Source organism: Heptranchias perlo, chromosome 14 (genome assembly GCF_035084215.1).
Source record: "Heptranchias perlo isolate sHepPer1 chromosome 14, sHepPer1.hap1, whole genome shotgun sequence".
In the NCBI taxonomy this organism is placed as follows: Eukaryota; Metazoa; Chordata; class Chondrichthyes; order Hexanchiformes; family Hexanchidae; genus Heptranchias; species Heptranchias perlo.
This window is the reverse complement of record NC_090338.1, coordinates 24100699-24124681: the sequence shown is the minus strand read 5'-3', so window position 1 is coordinate 24124681 and position 23983 is coordinate 24100699. Positions and strand designations below refer to the sequence as shown.

Here is a 23983-nt window from a genome sequence, read left to right as displayed (position 1 = left end):
AAGAAGCTTGACATTTCATTATACGTTATGCACAGAGGGTTTGATAGAGGGTATTGCTTCTGTGATTGCCCAGAAGACAGTTGCTCAGCTGTGCCTGTGTCATCAGGAAAGCTGCCAATGAAATGTCAAGATGAGGCCAGGTATTTCTGCCTGTTGGGAAGGGAAATTTGAAAGGCAACAGAAGTTTTCATTCATGCGGGGGCGGGTGGGGGGTATTGGCATTTATGCTTTGAAATCACACTCGGCCCTTTTAGAATCCTAGAATGGTTACAGCACAGAATGAGGTCATTTGGCCCATCGAGCCCATGCCAGCTCTTTGTATGAGCAATCCAGTTAGAACCATAGAACCATAGAAAAGATGCAGCACAGAAGAGGGCCATTCGGCCCATCGTGTCCGCGCCGGCTCGAAGAACAACCAGGTGCCCATTCTAATCCCACCTTCCAGCACCCGGTCCGTAGCACTGCAGCTTACAGCACTTTAGGTGCAGGCCCAGGTACTTTTTAAAAGAGTTGAGGGTCCCTGCGTCTACCACCAATTCGGGCAGCGAATTCCATACACCCACCACCCTCTGGGTGAAAAAGTTTTTCCTCATGTCCCCTCTAATCCTTCCACCAATCAGCTTAAATCTATGTCCTCTAGTTCTTGAACTCTCCGCTAGGGGAAACAGGTACTTCCTGTCTACTCTATCTGGGCCCCTCATAATTTTGTACACCTCAATCTAGTCACCCCTCATTTTCCTCTGCTCCAAGGAAAACAACCCCACCCTATCCAATCTCTCCTCGTAGCTGCAATTTTCAAGCCCTGGCAACATTCTTGTAAATCTTCTCTGCACTCTCTCCAGAGCAATTACATCCTTCATGTAATGTGGTGACCAGAACGGCGCACAATACTCCAGCTATGGCCTTACCAGCGTTTTATACAGTTCCATCATTACATCCTTGCGTTTGTATTCTATACCTCGGCTAATAACGGAGAGCATTCCGTATGCCTTCTTCACAACCTTATCTACCTTTACTGCCACCTTCAGGGACCTGTGCACGGGCACTCCAAGGTCTCTCACTTTCTCTAACCCTCTCAATATATTCCCGTTTACTGCATATTCCCTTTTACTGTTTGGCCTCCCTAAGTGCATTACCTCACACTTCTCTGGGTTGAACTCCATTTACCACTTTTCCACCCACTCCACCAACCCATTGGTATTTTCTTGGAGTCGACAGCTATCCTCTTCACGATCAACTACACGGCCAATTTTTGTGTCGTCTGCAAATCGTTAGTATATACCACAAACAGCAAGGGACCCAACACTGAGCTCTGTGGCACACCACTGGAAATGGATTTCCATTCACAATGACATCCATTGACTTTTACCCTTTGCTTCCTGTTACTGAGCCAATTTTGGATCCAATTCACCACATTTCCCTGAATCCCATGGGCTTTTACCTTTCTGACCAGTCTGCCATGTGGGACCTTGTCAAATGCCATACTAAAATCCATGTAGACAACATACACTGCATTACCCTCATCAATCCTCCTTGTCACTTCCTCAAAGAATTCAATCAGATTTGTAAGGCATGACCTTCCCTGAATTAATCCATGCTGACTATCCCTGATTAAACCATGGCTTTCCAAGTGACAGTTTATCCTATCTCTCAGTATTGATTCTAATAGTTTGCCCACCACCGAGATAAGACTGACCAGCCTATAATTGTTCGGCCTATCCCTCATACCCTTTTTAAACAATGGTACTACTTTTGCAGTCTTCCAGTCCTCCGGTACCTCCCCTGTATCTAGTGAGGATTGGAAAATGATCCTCAGAGCATCTGCTATTTCCTCCCTGGCTTCCTTCAATAGCCTAGGAAACAATCCATCCGGCCCTGATGACTTATCAACTTTCAAGGATTCCAGTCCCTCTAGTACTTCCTCTCTTGTTATGTTTACCTTATCCAATATTTCACACCTCTCTTCATTAACTACTACGTCCGGATCATCGCTTTCCTTTTTGAATACAGAGAAAAAATATTAATTTAAAACCCTGCCCACATCCTCTACTTCTACACACAAGTTGCCCTTATCATCCCTGATAGGTCCCACTTTTTCCTTAGCTATCCTCTTGTACTTAATGTACTGATAAAACATCTTTGGGTTTTAGGAACATAGGAATATAGGAACAGGAGAAGGCCATTCTGCCCCTCGAGCCTGCTCCGCCATTGATAAGATCATGGCTGATCTGTGATCTAACTCCATATACCTACATTTGGCCCATATCCCTTAATACCTTTGGTTGCAAAAAAGCTATCTATCTCAGATTTAAATTTAGCAATTGAGCTAGCATCAATTGCCATTTGCAGAAGAGAGTTCCAAACTTCTTCAACCCTTTGTGTGTAGAAATGTTTTCTAATCTCACTCCTGAAAGTTCTGGCTCTAATTTTTAGATTGTGCCCCCTACTCCTAAAATCCCCAACCACCGGAAATAGGTTCTCTCTATCCACCCTATCTGTTCCCTTTAATATCTTATAAACTTCGATCAGATCACCCCTTAACCTTCGAAACTCTAGAGAATACAACCCCAATTTGTCTAATGTCTCCTCGTAACTTAACCCTTGAAGTCCGGGTATCATTCTAGTAAACCTACGCTGCACTCCCTCCAAGGCCAATATGTCCTTCCGAAGGTGCGGTGCCCAGAACTGCTCACAGTACTCCAGGTGTGGTCTAACCAGGGTTTTGTAAAGCTGCAGCATAACTTCTGTCCCTTGTACTCTAGACCTCTAGATATAAAGGCCAGCATTCCATTAGCCTTATTGATTATTTTCTGCACCTGTTCATGACACTTCAATGATCTATGTAACTGAACCCCTAAGTCCCTTTGGACATCCACTGTTTTTAACTTTTTACCATTTAGAAAGTACCCTGTTCTATCCTTTTTTGATCCAAAGTGGATGACCTCACATTTGCCTACATTGAATTCCATTTGCCACAGTTTTGCCCATTCACCTAATCTATCAATATCGCTTTGTAATTTTATGTTTTCATCTACACTGCTTACAATGCCACCAATCTTTGTGTCATCGGCAAACTTAGATATGCGACTTTCTATGCCTTCATCTAAGTCGTTAATAAATATTGTGAATAATTGAGGCTCCAAGACAGATCCCTGCGGGACTCCACTAGTCACATCCTGCCAATGTGAGTACCTACCCATTATCCCTACTCTCTGTCGCCTTTTGCTCAGCCAATTTCCTAACCAAGTCCGTACTTTTCCCTCGATTCCATGGGCTTCTATCTTAGCTAACAGTCTCTTATGTGGGACTTTATCACATGCCTTCTGGAAGTCCATATAAATAACATCCATTGACATTCCCATGTCCATTACTTTAGTCACCTCTTCAAAAAATTCAATCAGGTTTGTCAGGCACGACCTACCTTTCACAAATCCATGCTGCTCTCTCTGATTAACTGAAAATTCTCGAGGTGTTCAGTCACCCTGAATTATAGACTCCAGCATTTTCCCCACAACAGATGTTAGGCTAACTAGTCTATAATTCCCTGGTTTCCCTCGCTCCCCCTTCTTAAAAAGCAGAGTGACATCTGCAATTTTCCAATCTAGAGGGACGGTTCCTGAATCTAGAGAACTTTGAAAGATTATAGTTAGGGCATCTGCAATGTGCTCACCTACTCCCTTTAAAACCCTGGGATGGAAACCATCTGGTCCTGGGGACTTGTCACTCTTTAGTGCTATTATTTTCTTCATTACTGTTGTTTTACTTATGTTAATTTTATTGAGTCTCTGTCCCCGATTCAATATTAGTTTCCTTGAGATTTCCGGCATGCTATCCTCTTTGTCTACTGTAAATACTGATGCAAAGTAATTATTCAACATGTCCGCCATTTCCCCATTGTCAATGACAATATCCCCACTTTCAGTTTTTAAGGGGCCAACACTGCTCCTGACCACCCTCTTTTTCCTAATATAACTATAAAAGTTCTTCGTATTGGTTTTGATAACCCTTGCAAGTTTCTTTTCATACTCTCTTTTTGTAGCTCTTACTATCTGTTTTGTGACCCTTTGTTGATCTTTGTATCTTTCCCATTCGCCAGGATCTGTGCCATTTTTTGCCTTTTTGTCTGCCCTTTCATTATGTCTTATACTGTTCCTTACCTCTTTAGTTGTCCATGGCTGTTTTTTTTGGCAAGTAGAGCTCTTGGCCCTCAGGGGTATAAAGCGATTCTGTATCATGTTAAATGTTCCTTTAAACATTTCCCACTGATCATCAGTCGTTTTACCAATTAACAGATTTGCCCAGTTTACTGTATAAGGAATCTTACAACACCAGGTTATAGTCCAACAGTTTTATTTGAAAATCACAAGCTTTCGGAGGCTTTCTCCTTCGTCAGGTGAGTGTGGGATTCCATGAAGGTTACCGCATATATAGTCAGAGAACAATGCCTGGTGATTACAGATAATCTTTCCAACTGCCCGTTGTCAAGGCAATCAAAGTATTCAGACAGAGAGACATTACATACAGGACTACTGAATATACAAACGGTCAGGACCCAAAGACAGAGAGAGAGAGAGAGAAAGAGAAACAAGGGCGTCTTTCAGCGTCTGTAGGTGTCCATCGCGTACGTAAGACGCCCTCATAAGAACAGGATATGACGCTCGACTCGTCGATCGACAGTTCCGACGGGCCACAGCGAAAAATCGCATAGACCTCCTCAGAAGACTAACACGGGACTCAAACAACAGAGTACCCTTCGTCGTCCAGTACCTCCCCGGAGCGGAGAAACTATGCCATGTTCTCCGCAGCCTTCAACATGTCATCGATGATGATGAACACCTCGCTAAGGCCATCCCCACGCCTCCACTACTCGCCTTCAAACAGCCACCCAACCTCAAACAGACCATCGTTCGCAGCAAATTACCCAGCTTTCAGAAGAAGTGTCCACGACACCACACAACCCTGCCACGGCAAGCTCTGCAAGACATGCCAGATCATCGACACAGATACCACCATCACAAGAGAGGACACCACCCACCAGATACATGGTTCATACTCCTGTGACTCGGCCAACGTTGCCTACCTCATACGTTGCAGGAAAGGATGCCCCGGAGCATGGTACATTGGCGAGACCATGCAGACACTGCGACAACGGATGAACGGACACCGCGCAACAATCGCCAGACAGGAGGGTTCCCTCTCGGTCGGGGAACACTTCAGCAGTCAAGGACATTCAGCTACCGATCTTCGGGTAAGCGTTCTCCAAGGCGGCCTTCGAGACACACGACAACACAAAATCGTCGAGCAGAAATTGATAGCCAAGTTCCGCACCCATGAGGACAGCCTCAACCGGAATCTTGGGTTCATGTCACACTACACGTAACCCCACCAGCGAAAAAAGAGTTATCTGTTTTTAATACAACTAGTCATTCTCTCTCTTTCTCTTCCTTTCCGATGTTTCTCTCTCTCTCTGTCTTTGGGTCCTGACCGTTTGTATATTCAGTAGTCCTGTATGTAATGTCTCTCTGTCTGAACACTTTGATTGCCTTGACAACGGGCAGTTGGAAAGATTATCTGTAATCACCAGGCATTGTTCTCTGACTATATATGCGGTAACCTTCATGGAATCCCACACTCACCTGACGAAGGAGAAAGCCTCCGAAAGCTTGTGATTTTCAAATAAAACTGTTGGACTATAACCTGGTGTTGTAAGACTCCTTACATTTGTCCACCCCAGTCCATCACCGGCATCTCCACATCATCAGTTTACTGTGGACAGTCTCTGCCTCATCCCATTGAAGTCGGCCTTACCCAAGTCTAGAATCTTAGCAGCTAATTCACTATTTTCCCTTTCAAACACTACCTTGAACTCGATCATGTTATGATCGCTATTGGATAGATGTTAATGCACAGTTAAGCTGTTAACTAAATCTGGTTCATTACTCATTACTAAATCTAGTATGGCTTGCCCCCTTGTTGCCTCTAGGACATACTGCTGTAGAAATCTATCCCGGACACACTCCAGAAATTCACTACCTTTCTGACAGTTGCTAGTCTGCTTTTCCCAATCTATGTGAAGGTTAAAGTCCCTCATTAAGATTTCTTTAATCTTACTAGCTAATATTTTTTCATGCCCTCTCTTTGCTTTCCTTATTTCCTTTTTTACGTCATCCCTGTACTTTCTATACTCCTCTAGGCTTTCTGCAGTATTTAGTTTTCTGTGACTGTCATAAGCTTTCTTTTTCTGCTTTACCTTGCTCCGTATACTTCTAGACAACCAGGGGGCTCTAAATTTGGCAGTGCCACCCTTTTTCTTTGAGGGGACGTGTCTGCATTGTACCCATAGAATTTCACTTTTTAGTGGCTCCCACTGGCTTGCCACTGATTTCTCCTCAAGTAGTTGTGTCCAGTCCACATCTGCCAAATCCCCTCTTAGTTCTGTAAAATTTGCCTTCCCCCAATTTAAAATGTTTACTCCTGATTTAACTCTGTCCTTTTCCTTAATAATGCTAAAACTAACTGAATTGTGGTCACTGCCCCAATATGGTCACCCACTGTCACTTCACCCACTTGCCCATCTTCATTTCCCAGGACTAAATCTAGAATTGCATCCCCTCTTGTTGGGCTTGTTACTTACTGGCTAAAAAAGTTCTCCTGGACATAGATTACCCCGTCCCATTACCCCGCTCTTTCCCTGCAGCCCTGCAAATTTTTTCCCTTCAAGTATTTATCCAATTAGCATAATAGAAACATAGAAAATAGGAGCAGGAGTAGGCCATTCGGCCCTTCAAGCCTGCTCCGCCATTCAATACGATCATGGCTGATCCTCTATCTCAATACCATATTCCCGCTCTCTCCCCATACCTTTGATGATGTGGAGATGCCGGTGATGGCCTTTTGTGTCTCGAAATCTATCTAGCTCCTTCTTAAATATATTCAGTGACTTGGCCTCCACAGCCTTCTGTTGTAGAGAATTCCACAGATTCACCTCCCTCTGAGTGAAGAAATTTCTCCTCTTCTCAGTCCTAAATGTCCTACCCCGTATCCTGAGACTGTGACCCCTCGTTCTGGACCCCCCAACCAGGGGAAACATCCTCCCTGCATCCAGTCTGTCTAGCCCTGTCAGAATTTTATTGTCTCAATGAGATCCCCTCTCATTCTTCTAAACTCGAGTGACTACAGGCCGAATCGACCCAATCTCTCCTCATACGACAGTCCTACCATCCCAGGGATCAGTCGGGTGAACCTTCGCTGCACTCCCTCTATGGCAAGTATATCCTTTCTTAGGTAAGGAGACCAAAACTGCACAGAATACTCCAGGTGTGGTCTCACCAAGGCCCTGTATAACTGCAGTAAGACATCCTTGCTCCTATACTCAAATCCTCTTGCAATGATGGCCAACATACCATTTGCCTTCCTATCTGCTTGCTGCACCTGCATATTTGCTTTAAGTGACTGGTGTACAAGGACACCCAGGTCCCTGTATACATCAACATTCCTCAATCAATCACCATTTAAATAATACTCTGCCTTTCTGTTTTTCCTTCTGAAGTAGATAACTTCACATTTATCCACATTATACTGCTTCTGCCATGTATTTGCCCACTCACTCAACTTGTCTAAATCGCCTTGAAGCCTCTTTGCATCCTCCTCACAACTCACAATCTCCCCTAGTTTTGTGTCGTCCGCAAACTTGGAAATGTATGAAATTCCTTTTTCTGTTATTTTAACAAAGTTGTCAGCCTTTTTACCCTACATCGTACCTTCAAGCCCTTCGTGTTTCAGAAAAGTCTTCACGCAAGTGTGAAATTGTGTATATGGACCAGGGATTTTTTTATTCATCAAGAAGAAATTCTGACTCTTTCCACTCTCCAAAATGTTAACAATTTCAAGCACTCCCCTTAGTACATCCATCCCCTTGCAACTGTTTGAATCAGCATAATGTGTTATTCTTTTGGAGGTGAAGGAGAGTGTCAATTAAACAGAAAAGTTTAAACACTTTGATCATTGAAAAGAATGTGCATTTTTTAATTAAGAAAACCTAGGTGAAGAATTATGGCCTATAGTGCAGCACACCTCTATGGTTGGAAACAGTAGGAAGAAGATGAGACAAATCAAGGAGTTGTGTTTTGGTCATGCAAAGTTTGGGTTTTAAAAGCTTACAGATTGTAGGAGAAGAATACTGAAGCAGGTGAGGAGTTCTGCATTTTTGAGAGTCTTGGGAAGCCACTCGGTTGGAGTGGTGATATGGGAACATTAATCTTGATTTCAACAGAGTGAGGATGCAGATTGCAGCAGTCCAGCATTTACCAGGGATACAACACACACATTCAGCATCCTGCCACATGCAGAATTTTAAAATAAAAATATATTTTACTTTTGTTTTCCATAGAGGGAAAAGGAGCACAACCTTGTAACTGCAAGAGAGAGTGAGACAGGTGCAGATGGATGGGAAGCTGTTAAGGAAGCGGCAGCCTTATTTTTGCATCACTGCGGCCGAGTTTTATTCTACTACTGGACCATGGAAGCGCCACAATATAAAATTACTGGTTTCATGAATCAGTAGATGGTGCATTTGTAGATCCAATTTAGATTATAGATTTGAGTCCGAGCATAAACTCTATTAATCAATTTGAATGTTTTTTTACAATTTTTGCTATCTGCGCTATTTTCATTTGTGCATTTTTGATATGCTATTGATAACACTTGCAAGAAAAATCAAGAGACAAGCCCATTGATTTGGTCTCAGCATACCTGGGCTAAGGGAGGAGCAAAAGAATCAGCTGGAGTTCCTACACCATACCTGGACTAAGGAGGAGGGAAACAATCAGCCAGGGCTCCAATACCATACCTGACCTAGAGAGGGGGGAAAACAACAAAGGTTCACACTTCTCATAACTATCATGAGAATATGTGTTTGTTCACATCTCCACCCCTGCCTCAGCTCATCTGCTGCTGAAACCCTCATCCATATCTTTGTTACCTCTAGACTTGTCTATTCCAAAGCTCTCCTGGCTGGCCTCACATCTTCCACCCTCCATAAACTTGAGTTCATCCAAAACTCTGCTGCCCATATCTTAACTCGCACTAAGTCCCGTTCACCCATTACCCCTGTGCTTGCTGACCTACATTGGCTCCTGGTCCAGCAATACCTCGATTTTAAAATTTTCATCCTTGTTTTCAAATCCCTCCATGGCCTCACCCCTATCTCTGTAACCTCTTCCTGCCCTACAACCCTCTGAGATCTCTGCATTCCTCCAATTCTTGCCTCTTGCGCATCCCCGATATTAATCGCTCCACCATTAGCAGCCGTGCCTTCGGTTGCCTAGGTTCTGAGCTCTGGAATTTCCTCCCTAAACCTCTCTCTCCTCCTTTAAGACACTCCTTAAAACCTACCTCTTTGACCACCTGTCCTAATATCTCCTTATGTGTCTCGGTGTCAAATTTTGTTGGATAACGCTCCTGTGAAGTGCCTTGGGATGTTTTACTATGTGAAAGTTGCTGTATAAATGCAAGTTGTTGTTGCTGGATTATAATCAGATCATACTCATCTGTGACACTTGCAACAGTCAAACAGGCTGCCAGCACTCACTACTGAAGGCATCAGTTTTAAACCTTTCTGTATGGGGGAGCCCCTGCAAATATTGATACACTCCCAGGGATTTTCTGACTTAATTGCCAAAAGACATTGTCAGCTATACAAAAGGAAACAGTGTTAGTGTTGCAGAAAGCATTTCTATTAATATATAGCAATAGAAATAACATACAGTGAGCCATCTTACAGCAAAATTATGAATTCTGATGAGACATCTGACAATCTCAGGGACCCCTGGGGTCACCTCAAGGACCTTCTAAGATCCAGGGATCTCAATTTGAAGACATGAAGAATAGTTACTTGGCCAAGGTATGAGAGGGCAACTAGTGCTGATGGACACCGCATATCAGTGCCTACCAGACAGGAGGAGAGAAAACTAAAGGGAAAAATACACTGAAATAAACAGAGTTGAGTTTATTATAGTGAAGCATATTGCAAACGCATTGGAATGAATAGAGCTGTGTTTATTATAGCGAGGCAGAATGAAACTATTGAAATGAACAAAGCTGTATTTATTAAACTGCAATGGATTTTAAACCCATTCAGATGAACAAAGCTGGCTTATTCCAGTGAAATGAATTACCAACTCCAAAAGATATAGAGGCAGTGGAGATGATTCAGATGAGGGTAACGAGGATAATTTGGGTTGATTCATTAAACTAGGAAGGCCTCGCAAGCTAAATTTATTCTCGGAAAAAAAGATTATGGTAATATAACACAGGTTTTTAAAATAATGAACAGAATCAATAATGTGAATGTATTACATGCAAAACCAGGATAGAATTTGAAGACATTTTTATAAACAGAGATAGCATTGAAATAAATTCATAAAGTTTATTACAGTGAAACTTTGCAGCATCCATTGAAATGTAGAAGTTTGAGCTTGTTACAATATGATAGATGTGCAAAACAATGGAAGTGACTACAGCCTGCTCTATTACAGTGAGACAGATTACAAACCTGATCACAAAGAATAGGCTTGGGTTTGTTAGTGAGACAGATTGCAACCCAATCAAAATAGATAACGCTGGATTAATTATAGTGAATCGTACTGAATACTCCATTGAAATGAATATAGATATGTTTATTACAGTGAAATAGATAGCAAAACTATTAAAACGAACAAACTTGATTAATTTTGTTTACAGCTACAGATAACCTGCAATCCAGATCTGGGTAGAGGTATTTTTACAGTGAGGCACAGAAAAAACAAGTTTCACTGACCGAGATCTCACCCAAAATTAGCGAGGCTCACTGAAACTAAGTGAGTTTTTGAGATCTGTAATTAAAGGGATAGATTGCATTAGCAGATAGTAACCATACCGAACACGGCAATTGGAATTAATTATTCGCACACTTGTAATCCCTTATTTGCTGGTGGCTGGGAATTGTCCAAGAAGAAGAATTAAAATATAACAGGGGTGCAGTTCACCGGAAACTTGGCTTCATCTCACAAAATGGATCGTAGCCTCCAGCAGTTGTTCTTGTCGTGAAAGTCAGCACGTAACTGCTTACGTGAGGGAAGAAGGAGGAGCTGAAGGTTTTAAACAGACTCCAGCTCCCGTCTATATCGGAACAGAGGGCAGTTCCTGCATTGTGTAGGATCAGCCCTTTTTTCTTCCTCGACCGATTACATTGAATTCTGTGGGGTATTTAATTCGAAGCTCCTTGGCTGTTACTTCTAAACACACCCGGACGATGGTCGCCTTTTTCAGAGAAACATTATTCTCTTTTTATAACCCACAGTTGAAGTTTTTAGCCGCGAAGACGGATTTGACTTTTTTTTCCTTTTGTTTTCTTTTACGACTCTGAAAACGGAAGGGCGAAGATGCCGAACTGATGGATTTGAGCAGGGTGGAGAAAGAGAACGTACATTCCGCCTTGTTTTGGGGAGAGGTAAATTACTGCAGCTTTCTGTATTTAAAATATTTCTTCTGGTGCTTGACCAGGATCCCGTCCAAAGACTAGCACCAAAGAAGTAGAAGTCATCAACGGTCCAAGGACCTCAGCGCCTTTTCGGTGGCTTATATATATTATATTTATATATTGTATATGTATTTTATACAAATCATGTCTTTGACTCTGGTGTAATGTATACAAGTTCTATTTTATCTTCATTTAAAGTTTGCACTACATAAACTGTGCTATAAGTAAATTGATATACAATACAATACTGATTATATTGGACATTTTTTTGCTTTAGTTGTTTACAAAATACATGTGGTTTTAAGTAAGAATTTTTAAAATGTGTATACAGTGTTTTTGGATGTAAAGTTGATTAAAATGTTTTGTTGTTAATGTTGCTGGGGCGGAGGGAGGGGATTGAGAAGTCTTGGAGTCTAGTCCGCTGTTCGTGTGACCGTTCTTCACGATCTGAACGTCCAGCTGGTCTCAGGTCCGCTGGTTTCACTATTGTTTTGAAATACATTTTATTGGGATAATTGTTTCCGTTTACTGTGGACCCACCCTATCCTCGCCTTCAGATTTAAGAGTAGTAGTCACTATTTACATGCCCCCCCTCCCCACCCGTGCTGATTTTACCATCGAAATTGCTGGAGTTTACATCCTTACTTTGCATTAGAATGCCAAGTTATAACAAAAAGTTTCTCTAAAAGCAATGCATAATTCACAAAAAGTTAAAATCAGATTTTGGACATGTTCAATTATACTGTGACAATAATTCTCCTCCCCCCGTTTCATTAAGGTCAGACCTAGAATATTTACAGCAGTATCTCTCTCTCTCTCTATCACACACAACACACACACACAACCCAAACACTCCACTTTTTCAAACAGCTCTCGTTTTGGTCCAGTGTTTACCCAATAAATAAGCGGAGATCGCGATACTGTCTATGGGTCACACCGTAACACTGATTATATCAATTCCTTTCATTATTCTGCACTGGAACGAGGACGTAAGGTCCCTGGATTGTGGCAGGACTGGCTGTGCCATTATTTAGAATGAGAATGAGAAGACCTCTAATTTTTTTCTGTAAATACGAAGTTGGATCGGGCACTGGGATTTTGGGTAATCCCCAGAGGGAGGGGAATATCAAGTATTCGAAAAGTTTGGGGAAATCCACAGTTGTTTACGGCTGAATGTAACTTTCAAAATAAAGTTTACAGAGGTAAACCACCCATAGTTTGTGGAGAATTTAGTCGGAGTGAACTTTGTGAGGTTTGGAAAGTCAGTCACAGTAGTTTGAAATTCTCGGTCTCTTAGGGTGTTTCTGGGTATTTATTAAGTGCAGTTTCAAGCTGACCCTTTGCACTTGGCGGCTACAGTTGTAATATCAGTGAACCCTAAAGAGAGGGGTTCAGCCATAGGGGGAGTGTAGGGAGAGGAGCAACCCAGAAAGACTAGAACCAAAGCAGCAAGGAGATAGGATGGGCTGGAATTTCCTCCTTTATTCTGCTGGTTTACGGGTAGTGTTAAGAACATAAGAACATAAGAAATTGGAGCAGGAGTCGGCCAATCGGCCCCTCGAGCCTGCTCCGCCATTCAATAAGATCATGGCTGATCTGATCCCAACCACAAATCTAAAGAACACAAGAAGTCGGAGCAGGACCCGGCCACACAGCCCCTGTGCCCTCTCCGCCACCCAGAGGGCATTGACCGATCCGAACTCAGCTTCATGTCCAATTTCCTGCCCGCTCCCCATAACCCCTAATTCCCTTTACTTCTAGGAAACTGTCTATTTCTGTTTTAAATTTATCTAATGATGTAGCTTCCACAGCTTCCTGGGGCAGCAAATTCCACAGACCTACCACCCTCTGAGTGAAGAAGTTTCTCCTCATCTCAGTTTTGAAAGAGCAGCCCCTTATTCTAAGATTATGCCCCCTAGTTCTAGTTTCACCCATCTTTGGGAACATCCTTACTGCATCCACCCGATCAAGACCCTTCACAATCTTATATGTTTCAATAAGATCGCCTCTCATTCTTCTGAACTCCAATGAGTAGAGTCCCAATCTACTCAACCTCTCCTCATATGTCCGCCCCCTCATCCCCGGGATTAACCGAGTGAACCTTCTTTGTACTGCCTCGAGAGCAAGTATGTCTTTTCTTAAGTATGGAGACCAAAACTGTATGCAGTATTCCAGGTGCGGTCTCACCAATACCTTATATAACTGCAGCAATACCTCCTTGTTTTTATATTCTATCCCCCTAGCAATAAAAGCCAACATTCCGTTGGCTTTCTTGATCACCTGCTGCACCTGCATACCAACTTTTTGATTTTCTTGCACTAGGACCCCCAGATCCCTTTGTACTGCAGTACTTTCCAGTCTCTCGCCATTAAGAAAATAACTTGCTCTCTGATTTTTCCTGCCAAAGTGCATAACCTCACATTTTCCAATATTATATTGCATCTGCCAAATCTCCGCCCACTCACCCAGCCTGTCTATATCCCCTTGCAGGTTTTTTTATGTCCTCCTCACTCTCTACTTTCCCTCCCATCTTTGTATCATCTGCAAATTTTGATATGTTGCACTCGGTCCCCTCCTCCAAATCGTTAATATAGATTGTAAAGAGTTGGGGACCCAGCACCGACCCCTGTGGAACACCACTGGTTACTGGTTGCCAGTCCGAAAATGAACCATTTATCCCAACTCTCTGCTTCCTGTTCGATAACCAATCCTCCACCCATGCCAGAATATTACCCCCAATCCCGTGATTTTTTATCTTAAGTAATAATCTTTTATGTGGCACCTTGTCGAATGCCTTCTGGAAGTCTAAATACACTATGTCCACTGGTTCCCCTTTATCCACCCTATACGTTATATCCTCGAAGAACTCAAGCAAATTTGTCAGACATGACTTCCCCTTCATAAAGCCATGCTGACTTTGTCCTATTAAATTATGCTTATCTAAATGTTCCGTTACTGTCTCCTTAATAATAGACTCCAGAATTTTACCCACCACAGATGTTAAGCTAACTGGCCTATAATTTCCAGCCTTCTGCCTACTACCCTTTTTAAATAACGGTGTTACATTAGCAGTTTTCCAATCTGCCGGGACCTCTCCTGAGTCCAGGGAATTTTGGAAAACTATCACCAAAGCATCCACAATCCCTACTGCCACTTCCCTCAAGACCCTAGGATGGAAGCCATCAGGTCCAGGGGATTTATCCGCCTTGAGTCCCATTATTTTACTGAGTACCATCTCCTGAGTGATTTTAATCGTATTTAGCTCCTCCCCCCCGAGAGTCCCCTGTTTGTCCAGTGTTGGGATATTCTTAGTGTCCTCTACTGTAAAGACTGAAACAAAATATTTGTTCAGCATTTTTGCCATCTCCATGTTTCCCACCATTAATTTCCCGGTCTCATCCTCTAAGGGACCTATGTTTGCCTTAGCCACCCTTTTTCTTTTTATATAACTATAGAAACTCTTGCTATCTGTTTTTATATTTTTTGCTAATTTCTTTTCATAATCTAACTTCCCTTTCTTAATCAATCCTTTAGTTACTTTTTGCTGTCTTTTGAAGAATTCCCAATCTTCTATCCTCCCACTAAGTTTGGCTACCTTATATGTCCTTGTTTTTAGTCGGATACTATCCTTGATTTCTTTACTTAGCCACGGGTGGCTGTCATTTCTTTTACACCCTTTTTTCCTCAGTGGAATATATTTATTTTGAAAGTTGTAAAATAACTCCCTAAATGAACACCACTGCTCATGTACCGTTGGGTGCTAAAATGAAGCAGAATAGGGCAGTATAGTCTACTGCTGCAATACCACCCCAAAAAAGTTGAACCAAAATTCTCCTCCTTAAAAGCCACCAATCTGCAGTACCCGCCATCCCTGCTGCATGTAAATAGGGGCATGTGAGAATGGCCTTGGCCTTTGTGCATAGGGGCAAGTGGGCATGGGCCAGGCCTTTGTTCTATTTCCTCCATTTACCGCCCCAAACCAGACCTCTGAAAACATCGCCACTATATAGGTGGTCGTATAAGAAACACAGGTATCCCTAAGGTGGATGGGGGAAGCCATTATAGATTTTCTGACTTGCAGAAATGATTTTTGGTTGGCTCTTGCTTTAGAACTTCTCTGGAAACTTCGTAACAGTTTTGGTGAGCTCTTAAGTAAGTAAATTTCTGGACTGGGGAAATGGATTTTCCAGTTGGAATCAGTCTATTCCTGTACTTTGAAGAGAAGGAGGATGAGGAGATACAAGAGACTAGATTGGGGCACTTAGAGTGAGACAAGACAGAAGTTCTCCATTTCCTACATGTCAATATCCACTACAAAGGGTTTACAGACCTAGAAGGTCTTGTTCAGATTTGTCTGCTTGTCAGTGCTTCCAAAGTCTGCACTTCAACCTGCTCCCTCCCCCAGAGGCTTTTGGGAGTTATGCCCACTTCTGCTAGTAGAACAGTATTGTCTGTAGCAATGAAAATGACCACTGCCTTGAATTTTTTTGCCATTGGTTCCTTCCAGGCAGCCTCAGGTGGCCTTTCTCACAGTCATGTAGCAACAGAAGTTTCCTCAGGTGCTGACATTGGAGAGGCGAATTGTCACCATCACGAGAGTCAGCAACTTCGGTTACCATTCTTTGCAGGGCACAGACTCAGGAGTGTTACTGGTCAGTGTCATTACGTATTGCACAGTCCCAATCAAGTCTTAGAAGCCCTATGAAAGTGTTTAGGCTGACCCTCAAACCATCTATTGGAACAGTGGTAGCTGTCGTTCTGGGAGCCACCAATGACCTTTTAAAAACTCCTCTTGGCACTTGTTGCTGCAGAAATCTCATGGACTCTCATTCTCTCCAGATGTTCTGCATGTCATGAGAAACTTAGAATCATAGAATGGTTACAGCACAGAAGGAGGCTATATGGCCCGTTGAGCCCGTACCAGCTCTCTGCAGGAGCAATCCAGCTAGTCCCACTCCCCTGCCCTTTCCCCGTAGCCCTGCAATTTTTTTCCTTCAAGCACTTATCTAGTTCCCTTTTGAAAGCCACGATTAAATCCTCCTCTGCGACCCTTTCAGGCGGTCCATTCCAGATCATAACCACTGGCTGTGTAAAAAAGTTTTTCCTCATGCTGCCTTTGGCTCTTTTGCCAATTACCTTAAATCTGTGTCCTTTGTTCTCAACCATTCTGCCAATGGGAACAGTTTCTCTCTATCTACTCTGTCTAGACCCTTCATGATTTTGAACACCTCTATCAAATCTCCTCTCAACCGTTTCTGCTCTAAGGAGAACAACCCAAGCTTCTCCAGTCTATCCACGTAACTGAAGTCCCTCATCCCTGGAACCATTCTAGTAAATCTTTTCTGTACCCTCTCTAAGGCCTTCATATCCTTCCTAAAGTGTGGTGCCCAGAATTGGACACAATATTCCAGTGGTGGCCGAACCAGTGTTTTATAAAGGTTCATCTTAACTTCCTTGCTTTTGTACTCTATGCCTCTACTTATAAAGCCCAGGATCCCGTATGCTTTTTTAACCACTTTTTCAACCTGCCCTGCCACTTTCACCGATTTGTGCACATATACCCCCAGGTCTCTCTGTTCCTGCACCCCCTTTAGAATTATACCCTTTAGTTTATATTGCCTGTCCTCATTCTTCCTACCAAAATGTATCACTTCGCAGTTCTCTGTGTTAAATTTCATCTGCCACATGTCCGCCTATTCCACCAGCCTGTCTATGTCCTCTTGAAGTCTATCACTATCTTTCTCACTGTTCACTACACTTCCAAGTTTTGTGCTATCTGCAAATTTTGAATTTGTGTCCTGTATACCCAAGTCCAAGTCAATATATATCAAGAAAAGCAGTGGTCCTAGTACCGACCCCCAGGGAACACCACTGTACACCTCCCTCCAGTCTGGAAAAACAACCCGTTCATCGTTATTCTGTTTCCTGTCACTTAGCCAATTTCGTATCCATGCTGCCACTGTCCCTTTTATTCCATGGGCTTCAACTTTGCTGACAAGTCTATTATGTGGCATTTTATCAAACGTCTTTTGGAAGTCCATATATACCGCATTGCCCTCATCAACTCTCTCTTACCTCATCAAAAAACTCAATCAAGTTAGTTAAACACAATTTACCTTTAACAAATCCATACTGGCTTTCCTTAATTAATCCACGCTTGTCCAAGTGACTGTTAATTTTGAACCGGATTATCGTTTCTAAAAGTTTCCCCACCACCGAGGTTAAACTGACTGGCCTGTAGTTGCTGGGTTTATCCTTACACCCTTTTTTGAACGAGGGTGTAACATTTGCAATTCTCCAGTCCTCTGGCACCACCCCCGTATCCAAGGAAGATTGGAAGATTATGGCCAGCACCTCCACAATTTCTACCCTTACTTCCATCAGCAACTTAGGATGCATCCCATCCGGACCTTGTGACATATCTACTTTAATTACAGCCAGCCTTTCTAGTACCTCCTCTTTATCAATTTTTAGCCCATTCACTATCTCAACTATCTGCTCTTTTACTGTGACTTTGGCAACATCTTCTTTCTTGGTAAAGACAGATGCTAAGTACTCATTTTAGTACCTCAGCCATGCCCTCTGCCTCCATGCATAGGTCTCCTTTTTGGTCCCTAATCAGCCCCACCCCTCCTCTTACTAGCTGTTTATATTTATATGCCTTTGGAGACTTTTGGATTCCCTTTTATGTTGGTTGCCAGTCTATTCTCATACTCTCTTTTTGCCCCTCTTATTTCCTTTTTCACTTCCCCTCTGAACTTTCTGTATTCAGCCTGATTCTCACTTGTATTATCAACCTGACATCTGTCATATGACTCCTTTTTCTGCTTCATCTTACTGTCTATCTCTTTCATCATCCAGGGAACTCTGGCTTTAGTTGCCCTACCTTTCCCCCTCGTAGGAATGTACCTTGACTGTACCCGAACCATCTCCTGTTTAAAGGCCACCCATTGTTCGATTACAGTTTTGCCTGCCAGTCTTTGATTCTAATTTACCCGGGCCAGATCTGTTCTCAACGAGGTGAAATTGGTCCTCCTCCAATTAAGTATTTTTACTCTAGATTACTCCTTGTCCTTTTCCATTGCTAATCTAAACCTTATGATACTATGATCGCTGTTCCTTAAATGTTCCCCTACTGACTCCCCTTTTCAATGATTCTATGACACTTGCTCCACTTCACCCACCTCGTTCCCCAGAACCAGATCCAGCAATGCCTCCTTCCTCTTTGGGCTGGAAACATACTGATCAAGAAAGTTCTCCTTTACACTATTACTATCCCTATCTATATTAGAATAATCAAAATCCCCCATTATCACTACTCTATGGCTCTTGCACCTCTCTGTAATTTCCTTCCCACTGGTTGGTGGCCTATAGAATACACCCAGTAGTGTAATGGCACCTCTATTGTTTTTTTAACTCTAACCAAATAGATTTGTCCTTGACCTCTCCAGGACATCCTCTCTCTCCAGCACTATAATATTCTCCTTAATCAATACTGCCACCAACCCCCCATTCCTTCCTTTCCTTCCCTATCTTTTCTGAACACCTTGTATCCAGGAATATTTAGTACCCAATCCTGCCCTTTTTTGAGCCAGGTGTCCGTTATCGCCACAACATCATATTCCCTTGTGGCTATTTGCGTCTGCAGCTCACCAACCTTATATACCATGCTTCATGCGTTTACATACATGCACTGTAAACCTATCTTAGACCTTCTTGTATTCTCTTAGTCTGATCCCACCAATACCATACTTATTCTTACTCAAGTGCTATCTGTCTCTCCCAATCCTTTGTGCATCTTGTTTCTCCTTTCCAATGCTATATCCTGTTGCCCATCCCCTGCCACATTAATTTAAACCCTCCCCCACAGCACCAGTGAACCTCCCCGCGAGGACATTGGTCCCGGCTCTGTTGAGGTGCGACCCGTCCGGCCTTTACAGGTTCCACCTCCCCCAGAACTGGTCCCAATGCCCCAGGAATCTAAAGCCCTCCCTCCTGCACCATCTCTCCAGCCACACATTCATCTGCTCTATCCTCCTATTTCTATACTCACTAGCGCGTGGCACCGGGAGTAATCCGGAGATTACTTCCTTTGAGGTCCTGCTTATTAATCTCTTTCCTGGCTCCCTAGAATCTGCCTGCAGGACCTCATCCCTCTTTCTACCTATGTCGTTGGTACCGATATGTACCACGACCCCTGAGCTGTTCACTGTCCCCCTTCAGAATGTTCTTCAGCCGCTCAGTGACATCCTTGATCCTTGACCTTGAAAGGACCTGTGCTTCCCCTTTGCCCTGCCTTTACCAATCTGATATTGGCCCCTCATTTCTGACTGCCCCAAGTAACTAATGAGGGCCAGTCAGGGAAGCTTGAGAGGATTAGTGGTGGGATCATATGAGCAGAAGAAATCCCACCCTATCACTAACTTACCAGTAGGAGGAGAATGCAATGTGTTGCAGATGTGTTTAGTGGACTCATCCCACTTTTCCATAATTTGAACCATATTCGTGGAAACTGTTTCCACTGCCTGCACACAAGACCTCCTGAATCATTCCTATTTTGGAGACTGAGCCCCTGAGATCTGGGTCCCCAGGTTCGTCAGCCAAATACGGTTGTTTCTCCACTCTCCATGGTGGAATAGCACACTCCCTCCCCCTCTGCTTCCTAATCTTTCTGCTTGCCCGTCCTCAGTCAAAACCCTCTGATTCACTAACTGCTTCCTCCCCAGTGGCTATATCTGATTTAGCACCAGGGAAGGTAAGATGCCGTGATGGAGTGGTGAGGATTGACAAGAGTTGTGGATCTTGATGAGCCTGGCTGTTTGTTTGAGCAGCTGGCCTCGTCTTCAAAGTTATCCCCCTAGGATTTCAAAAACGCAGAAGCTTGTTTAGCTGTGTAAATACTTACAGGATTCCTTGAAGAAATAGCAGTTAAGTGCACAGCCATTCTATACTGCAACAATCTACATCAAGCTGAAAGGACATGTGCTTCCCCCTTGCCCTGCCTTTACCAATCTGATATTGGTCCCTCATTTCCGACTGCCCCGTGTAACTAATGAGGGCCAGTCAGGGAAGTTTGAGAGGACTAGTGGTGGGATCATATGAGCGGAAGGAAGTCCCACTCCATCACTAACTTACCAGTAGGAAGGAGAATGCAGCCCTGTATGTCTAAAAGCTTCCTTTATGTGCAGAGTATTATGGTTCTATACCAGAAGCCCTTGGACATTCTCTTTACTACATTATTGTTATGATTCCCTTGTTTGTTTAAAAGTAGCCTGTCATATAATCAGAGCTACTGATTTATGATGACTGAATGAATAAGGCAAATTCTATTTTTTATTACAAGTAATTCTGGGATTTTTGTATTGGAGACCCTATTGTGTGGTTCTGACCATTTTCCTGCGAAAACTGCAAACAATGGCCGTACAAATAATTAATAGGTTTCCAGCTTATTCTTGTCTTTAATATGCTGTGAAAATTCTCCCAGACTGTTTGAATACCCCGTTTTGAGCCTTTGACGAACCGCAGTCAGAAGGCTCAAGGCAGTGAGCTGCAAAGTCCCAAAAGAGTCTCCACACAGAACTGAAGACAATAATAGTGGGAGAACGTATCTCATCGTCATATATAACCCTCAAGACGCCAAACACATTTTTCCCATGCATGAGCATGCACACAGTATTTAGATTTTCTGATTCTCATTTTAACAGAATGTGTCTTTATGTGAGGTGGCCAACAATCAATTTGACCACGTCTTCCCACTTTTGTTTTTATGTGGAATCAAATTAAAGGATTCTGTTCCTTCACAATTTTCTTTTCATTTAAACCATAATTAATCATTTTTTGATGTGGCTTTATTCATGCTTAAAGTGAAATGATGAAATAGCTCTGGGGAAATTTCCTAACCACAACTGATTTGCTAAGTGATAATGGCTTATGTGATGTAAGATTCTTCAGGAGTTGCGTAGCTCGTGAGGTAATAAATACATCCGCTGATTGCATTAAGGGCATTGGCTGGTGAAAGAGATGGCAAAAAGAGTAGTGTTACATGATGTTTCATGAAAAATGTACTTGTATCTTTAAGAATCAAGCAGCCCCTTGATAGCTTATTGAATCAGAAAACTTTCCTTATGTCATATTGTTTTGTGCAGGAAGACATTTTAAGATATAGTATAAGCCACTTAAATGGGGCATCAATTGGCAGGACATCCATTTTATTTGGAATTACTTACTTGGAATCAATTTCTACTAATGTATTTCTATAGACGAACTGGCTGGTTTAACTCGTTAATCAAATTCCCCCACTCATTAGGCAGGATGAATGCTGTGATAGTCAGCTCTATAGCCTTCCAGTTGAACAGCTGAGCTCTCAATTAGTTATAGAGAGAATCTTCATCGTGGAAATTCCCTAAAAGATAAGTGTTTAAAATAGTTTTTTGAAACCTAAAAAATTGGAGTGATTTTTTTTATTCGTTCATGGGATGTGGGCGTCGCTGGCAAGGCCGGCATTTATTGCCCATCCCTAATTGCCCTTGAGAAGGTGGTGGTGAGCCGCCTTCTTGAACCGCTGCAGTCCATGTGGTGAAGGTTCTCCCACAGTGCTGTTAGGAAGGGAGTTCCAGGATTTTGACCCAGCGACGATGAAGGAAAGCGATATATTTCCAAGTCGGGATGGTGTGTGACTTGGAGGGGAACGTGCAGGTGGTGTTGTTCCCATGTACCTGCTGCTCTTGTCCTTCTAGGTGGTAGAAGTCGCGGGTTTGGGAGGTGCTGTTGAAGAAGCCTTGGCGAGTTGCTGCACTGCATCCTGTGGATGGTACACACTGTAGCCATTGTGCACCAGTGGTGAAGGGAGTGAATGTTTAGGGTGGTGGATGGGATGCCAATCAAGTGGGCTGCTTTGTCCTGGATGGTGACGAGCTTCTTGAGTGTTGTTGGAGCTGCACTCATCCAGGCAAGGGGAGAGTACTCCATCACACTCCTGACTTGTGCCTTGTAGATGGTGGAAAGGCTTTGGGGAGTCAGGAGGTGAGTCACTCGTTGCAGAATACCCAACCTCTGACCTGCTCTTGTAGCCACAGCATTTATATGGCTGGTCCAGTTAAGTTTCTGGTCAGTGGTGACCCCCAGGATGTTGATGGTGGGGGATTCGGCGATGGTAGTGCCGTTGAATGTCAAGGGGAGGTGGTTAGACTCTCTCTTGTTGGAGATGGTCATTGCCTGGCACTTGTCTGGCGCAAATGTTACTTGCCACTTATGAGCCCAAGCCTGGATGTTGTCCAGGTCTTGCTGCATGCGGGCTCGGACTGCTTCATTATCTGAGGGGTTGTGAAAGGAACTGAACACTGCAATCATCAGCGAACATCCCCATTTCTGACCTTATGATGGAGGGAAGGTCATTGATGAAGCAGCTGAAGATGGTTGGGCCTAGGACACTGCCTTGAGGAACTCCTGCAGCAATGTCCTGGGGCTGAGATGATTGGCCACCAACAACCACTACCATCTTCCTTTGTGCTAGGTATGACTCCAGCCACTGGAGAGTTTTCCCCCTGATTCCCATTGACTTCAATTTTACTAGGGCTCCTTGGTGCCACACTCAGTCAAATGCTGCCTTGATGTCGAGGACAGTCACTCTCATCTCACCTCTGGAATTCAGCTGTTTCGTTCATGTTTGGACCAAGGCTGTAATGAGGTCTGGAGCCGAGTGATCCTGGTGGAACCCAAACTGAGCATCGGTGAGCAGGTTGTTGGTGAGTAAGTGCCGCTTGATAGCACTGTTGACGACACCTTCCATCACTTTGCTGATGATTGAGAGTAGACTGATGGGGCGGTAATTGGATTTGTCCTGCTTTTTGTGGACCGGACATACCTGGGCAATTTTTCACATTGTCAGGTAGATGCCAGTGTTGTAGCTGTACTGGAACAGTTTGGCTAGAGGCTGAGCTAGTTCTGGAGCACAAGATCTCAGCACTACAGCTGGGATGTTGTCGGGGCCCATAGCCTTTGCTGTATCCAGTGCACTCAGCCATTTCTTGATATCACGTGGAGTGAATCGAATTGGCTGAAGACTGGCTTCTGTGATGGTGGGGATATCGGGAGGAGGCCGAGATGGATCATCCACTTGGCACTTCTGGCTGAAGATGGTTGCAAACGCTTCACCCTTGTCTTTTGCACTCACATGCTGGACTCTGCCATCATTGAGGATGGGGATGTTTGCAGAGCCTCCTCCTCCCGTTAGTTGTTTAATTGTCCACCACCATTCACGACTGGATGTGGCCGGACTGCAGAGCTTTGATCTGATCTGTTGGTTGTGAAATCGCTTAGCTCTGTCTGTTGCATGTTGCTTCTGCTGTTCAGCATGCATGTAGTCCTGAGTTGTAACTTCACAAGGTTGGTACCTCATTTTTAGGTACGCCTGGTTCAGCTCCTGGCATGCTTTTCTACACTCCTCATTGAACCAGGGTTGATCCC

At 43.4% G+C, this 23983-nt stretch overlaps 1 protein-coding gene across 3 annotated transcripts in view; it reads left to right on the top strand.

The window, feature by feature from the left end:
• The first annotated feature begins 11182 nt into the window (after positions 1-11182).
• Positions 11183-23983, top strand: part of LOC137332362 (cyclin-I-like) — a 33970-nt gene continuing 21169 nt past the window's right edge. For all 3 annotated transcript variants that reach the window (XM_067996124.1, XM_067996125.1, XM_067996123.1), the window contains exon 1: positions 11183-11488. The gene's annotated coding sequence lies outside the window, so the exon portion shown is untranslated. The remainder of the gene's footprint in view (positions 11489-23983) is intronic.